General features: G+C 34.7%; 1 pseudogene; it reads right to left on the bottom strand.

The window, feature by feature from the left end:
• Positions 1 to 4,336: 4,336 nt before the first annotated feature.
• On the bottom strand, positions 4,337 to 4,506 carry LOC146931852 (U2 spliceosomal RNA; annotated as a pseudogene).
• Positions 4,507 to 6,723: the final 2,217 nt, after the last annotated feature.

Genomic DNA, 6,723 nt, shown 5'->3' on the forward strand with positions numbered 1-6,723 from the left:
AAAGCAGAAAAGTCACGGATCTGTTGGTAACCAATGGCTCGCTTAATATCAGCACGCAAACCATTCTCAAACTTGATACACTTGGAGAACTCAGCATTGTCCCCCGTGTAGTGTGGATAGAACTGAGCCAGCTCCACAAACTTTGCTGCATACTCCGTCACCGACATGTTTCCTTGCTTTAGCTCAAGGAACTCGATCTCTTTTCTCCCGCGAACATCCTCAGGAAAATATCTGTTTAGGAATTCTCTCTTGAACACAACCCAAGTAATAACTGCATCATCCTGCTCTAGGGTAGGTTGGAGGCTCACCCACCAGTCATCAGCTTCCTCAGCCAGCATATGCGTTCCAAAACGCACCTTCTGATCATCAGTACATTGCATAACTCTGAAAATTCTCTCAACCTCCTTGAGCCACGTCTGTGCTCCATCAGGGTCGTACCTTCCTTTGAAGGTAGGAGGATGATTTCTCAGAAAGGTCTCCAACATTCTCACATCAGCATTCGCACCAGCACCAGCATTTGGATGTTGTCCCACAGCTTGGGCTACAGCTTCCAAAGCAGCAGCAATCGCAGCATCATTTCTTCCAGCCATTCTAGTCCTCTTATAGCAAATAAGATTCGCAGCCTCCAGGTCTCTTCTCTGCACAACACACAACGTTTAGAATATCATAATAGTGGTATTCCAACTGCTAAGGACACAACTCGACTCACTACTTGGCCGGACGGACCGACCTGCTCTGATACCAATTGTAACACCCCGTTTTCCCAACATAAAAATTTCATTTAAAAATCAGAGTATTTTGATCACAACGGAATGTCACATACTTCATTTAAATCATAAAATGGATAATAATGATTATCTTTCAAATTCAACATCATGAAATATCTTAAACTATTGCAGCGGAAAGTAGTTCAACATTTTAAAGTCTTGGCACGCAGGCCTTATTGGAAAATCTCATAAATTAGTTCATAAAAGAGACACGTAAGGAATAGAAGTAAAAGCAAGCCCCCATCCCGTTACGTATCAGAGCACCTAGACACCGACTGAGGAGTCCACTCACGAACGCCTCTAATCTTTATTACCTGCACATTACCCACGGTCGAGGCAACATATACGCAGAAGGGGTGAGATTTCATAATCAATACATTAAGCATATAATCCAATAAAATGCATTTAACAACTTAAGCATTAATAACATATCAACAATTAACAATCAGTATATTTTTCATTTCATAACAATACGATCATCAAATATCATTACTAATTTTCATCACAATCATAATCAACTTAACACTCAGCATGACGACACAACTCATCTTTGACCATGCAACTCTATCAACTCAACATCAACTCGACAACACAACTCATCTTAGACCATGCAACTCTATCAACTCAACAACAACTTGACAACTTAACATCATGAACTTCTTGATATGCAAATGCATGTGGTACCAATCAACAACAAATGAGCATAATAGGCTCTTCAACGTGTGAGCACAAAGGCTGCCGGGCCTAAAGCCCCCAACTTTAATGAGCACAAAGGCTGCCGGGCCTAAAGCCCCCAACTTTAATGAGCACAAAGGCTGCCGGGCCTAAAGCCCCCAACTTTAATGAGCACAAAGGCTGCCGGGCCTAAAGCCCCCAACTTTAATGAGTATGCAATGGACTCAAACTTCCAGCAACTTAGACGACACCATGAACGACTCATACGACTCATAATCATGGACAACTTCTTAATTTCTTGCAACATAGACCGACTCATGCAATCTCAAGACATTAAAGGTCAGCAGCAATGAACAGCAACAGATTTACAACATATAACAGTGTTGGAATATCTCAACATCATTAAAGGAATGGATTACATCAACATAAATATCATAAAAACATCATAACATTATTCATGCAACATTACTAATCATTTCAGTCATATAAACAGACTTCTGTAACATCTAGAAACATTCTAAATCACCCTCATTCTTACTTCTAAGGTCAGCTCAAGACTATACGTGCGAAAGGATCGCATCGGGACAATTTTGGGCAACTAACAGCCTAACTCGCAGTTGCGAGTAACTTCACTCGCAATGGCGAGCAAAGTGTGCATTCTGGGTTCCTACGTATTTACTCGCAGTGGCGAGTTATTCTGCTCGCAGTTGCGAGCTTACAGGTCACTCGCAGTTGCGAGTTGCATTGCTCGCAGTTGCGAGTTCTGGGTTCTAGCTCGCAGATGCGAGTGTTCTTGCTCGCAGGTGCGAGCGATGAATGTCAGTACGGCCAGAAACCTAAAAATTCCAACTTTTCACTTAATCTCCTAATTCTAACCTCAATTCAACATCTAATTATCATCTTATGGTATAACTAAGTTCTGTACACTAATTTAGCATCAACCTAACATCTTTTCATGATTCGATCATCCAATTCGGTCTTAAACCTAATTCCCAATTCTCACCAAAACTTAACCTAATCATGCCAAATTCATCCTATAGAATCATACCCTTAATAGTAATGAAAATTAGTCTCACCCTTACCTGATAATAGCAGAATCGCAGCTCTCCCTCTAGTTCTCCTCTTTTCTGACTTTTCTCCCTTTTTCTCCAAAAACGTACGTATTCTGTTTTCTAACTTTTGTTGTCTATTTATCTCTTCTAATTACTCTTATCACTACTAATTGCTCATCTCACATCACAGCCCAATTTTTCATATTTTTATTTTATTTATCAAATCTTATTTTATTTAATAATAAAATAAGTCATAACAACATAGCAACTTCACCACAACAAAATACTCCACATTATGCAGTTATAAATCATATAACCCACTCAACTTCATGAATCATAAAATTCACACATATCAATCATGAAAATCACGTAAATCATATATATAAATATATTTTTAAATAATCGAATAATTAAGACGGGCGTTACAATTTTGGGCTGGGCCGGGCTTAAAAAACTAGCCCAAAAATACACTCGGGCTTTTTTGGCCAATACAAAAATGGGGCCGGGTCGGGCTGGCCCATTGGGCTTCAGGCTGGCCCATTATTACTATTTAATTTGATTTTTGTTAAAAAAATAGTATATTTTTTAAAGAAGTTATCAAATATTTTAAAATTTATTAATAGAAAAATATTTCAATAAATAAACTTAATAAAAATGAATGAATTTAACTTAAAGTTTTAAAATTTTAAAGTTTATAAGTTATTAATTTGATATAATTGAATGAATAATCTAGAGTTTCATTAATATTCAATGTTAATGTCAAAATTATTTGCACTTTTATGTCTATCCAATCATATTTTAGCAGAAAAATAGTGGTGAGTGATTAATATACAAAAAATACATAAGAAAGAGTGAATAAATTTTAAAAGTAAAAAATAAACGGGTCGGGATGGCCCATGGCCCACACAGGCCGGGTCGGGCTCTAAAATCTGCAGCTCAATTATAAATGGGTTGGGCCGGACCGGGCCATTTATGTAGTCGGGTCTCTCGGGTCTAGGCTGGGCCGAGCCAGCTCATTTGACACCTCTACTCAAATGTAAACAATGTCATCTACTATTTATGTTATTAACGAGCACGTCACATTATTCAAAGAGATGGAGACAAAAAAATTTCATTGACTTTATAACTAAGGATCAAAAAGTTAATTTTAAAAAAGGTATTAAAAGTTAACAAATTTGAAAATAGAGGGATTAAAATTGTATTTAAATCAAAAAAATAAAATAAAATAAATCTTTGAAGGAGGAAAAAAAAGGGTTAATTATGTTTTTGGTCCCTACAAAATGGCGACCTTGTAAGTTTAGTCCTTACTTAATTTTAATAGCATTTTTAATCCTTACAAAACATTTATGTACTCAATATTAGTCCTTACTCAATCAAAATTTGTTTAATTTATGCTTAAACTCTTAAGTTTTTCAACAATTTTTTACAGGCGTGTTAAGAACGTTATTAAAAGGTCCTCGGAAAAAATATCGCAAAAATTTGATTTCTACGTTCATATTTTTGTTACTTATATCTTAAACTTTTGTCGTTTTAAAAAATTCATATTTAATTTATTTCATGTTAAAAAATTATAGATTTTAGTAAATGAACCGTTCATAATGTTCTAAACTTGTATAAAAAGAATCGTTAAAAAATTTAAGAGTTTAAAGATAATTAAACAAAATTTATTTTAGCAGGGACTAAAATTATAAGTAAATTTTTTTTTTTGTAGGGATTAAAAATGCTATTAAAATTAAGTAAGGACTAAACTTACAAGGTTGCAATTTTGTAGGGACCAAAAACATAATTAACCCGAAAAAAAAAAACCATCTTGTGTACCTATATATAAGAGTTTTTTTTTTGTTGGGATGCGCCAGCCCATGCAACAGTGCAACGCAAAGGCGACACTTGAGAGCCCAAGCAGCAAGCTACTAGGCGGACTCCCTCCCTATAAAAAGTAATTTAATATCGTGTAGACCATTGGTCCACATATAATTCAACTATTTATTAATACTTTTGAGTGACTTTTTTATTTTATTTTTACCTTTCATTTAAACCATTTAATTAAAGAAAAAAATACAATAATCTCCCTTAATGTTTCTCTAAATGACAGAGATACCCCTTCTATTTTTATAATAGACAATAACCTTCCCTAAGGTCTCTTAAAATATAGGCCAAATACCTCCCCGAGTCCTTTAAGTTTCATATTTGTTTCAGGTAGATCCTTTAAGTTTCTAAGGTTTCAGATAGGTCCTTTAAGTTTCGAGTTTGTTTCGGATAGGTCCTTTAAATTTCTAAGGTTTCAGATAGGTTCTTTAAGTTTCGAGTTTGTTTCAGATAGGTCCTTTCTATCAACCTCTGTTAAGCCAAAGTTGATATGTCCGTTAAGCCAAACTCGAAACTTAAAGGACCTATCTGAAACCTTAGAAACTTAAAGGACCTATCTGAAACAAACTCGAAACTTAAAGGATCTGTCTGAAACCTTAGAAACTTAAAGGACCTATCTGAAACAAATGTGAAACTTAAAGGACCCAAGGAGGTATTTAGCCTAAAATATATAAAAACCTCCCCTATAAACTTAAAATTGTTAACTAAACAGTTAAACATCCCTCTAATTTTACATTTGACGTTAACGCCCCCAAGATCTCTTAAAATCTATGAAGCCCAGATACGGATACCGGTACGGGTACGATACGATACGGATACGGGAATACGCAAATTTTTCAAAATTTAGGATACGATACGGCTAGGATACGTCAACAAAATTTTTATACTAAAACTTATATGTATGTAAAATAATTGAAGAAAATAAACATTGATTAAAAGAACTCAACACAAATTTTGATTAACTGAATCATCTCTCTCTCGTTACCTTCATTCACAAGAAGTATAATTTTAAGCGGTTCATCGAGAAACAATTCTAGTGATGCATATCTAAAATTGAATCATATATATCTCCACCGAATGTTTACAACATTGTCTCACTTTTTTACTCTTCATCTTTTTCTAGGATACGTATCTGTGAAGTATCTTATAAGTATCCTTGTGTATCTGCGGAGTATCGGATAAGTATCCGTTAAAATATTTTTTAAAAATTTAAATAATTAATTCGGATACTTCGTGGGTGCGTATCCGCGAGTATCCGTGGAGTATCGGTATCCGATACGTATCCGGTACGGGTACGTCTCCGTTTTGGAGTATCCGGGCTTCATAGCTTAAAATAGATAAAAAGCCAACTTTACTAGCTTTAACATTATTATTATTTTACAAAAGCTTAACATTATTATTGCTATTTAAAAAATTAATTTGATAATGTCTCTTCCTAACGGGGGTTATCAATTTCTGATATTTTCTCATGTCTATTATCAATCCATGAGTGGACCAAATCAAGGTAAAAGTATCTATCATAATCAATATTCAAAATTGGTACTCCCTCCGTCCCATAATACTTGACACAGTTGACCTTATTACGCATGTCAATGCATAACTTTAAGCTTAAATATCTTGATTAATATATTAGAAAAAATTATGAAAATTTAATATTTTGAAAATATTCATCGAGACTAATCTAACGACATCTTATATGATATTATTTATCTTTGTATATTAGTAGAAAAACACGGTTAAAGTAAGTTAGGTCAAAATTGCACATTTTTAAATGGGTCATCTATTGCGGGACGGAAGGAGTACATTTTAGTATATCTTTGGTCGAGCTCGTTTACATGTGTTGGGCATCGGCTAATTTTTTTGTACATCTTTGGCTGATTGTTCGTACATTTTAGTGGTTTTCCTAGTACGCCATGTACTAATGAGATCACTTTATCAGTGTTAATATAATTTATTTTTGGCTTATTTGATCCATTGGTCCCCTAAATAATTTCAAGTTTTCATTTTGGTCCTACGTACGTTTAAATCCCTCACATTTTTCTCTGTTTGCCAAGTAAATCCCTTCTGTCAAGTAATTAAAACTTCCGTTAGTAAGAGCCCACCTGGCAAAAAAAACCCAGAAAATAGGCTTCTTCCCTTGTGTTCTTCATCATCTTCATAGGATTCATGAAAAAAAACCCAGAAAAAAACATCAAAAAAACACTATTCATTCATCACTGCCATCTTTATCTTTAATAATTTGGAACCATTAATCAATCAATACTTTAATTGTTTTTCTTTTGTTTGCAATAGCCACACACACGTACTCACATCTCTGTTTGCAATAGCCACACACACACATTCACACCAAAATTTTCCAGATC

The sequence above is a fragment of the Medicago sativa genome, chromosome 4 (assembly GCF_051527215.1).
Source record: "Medicago sativa cultivar Bolivia chromosome 4, Bolivia_mono, whole genome shotgun sequence".
Classification (NCBI taxonomy): Eukaryota; Viridiplantae; Streptophyta; class Magnoliopsida; order Fabales; family Fabaceae; genus Medicago; species Medicago sativa.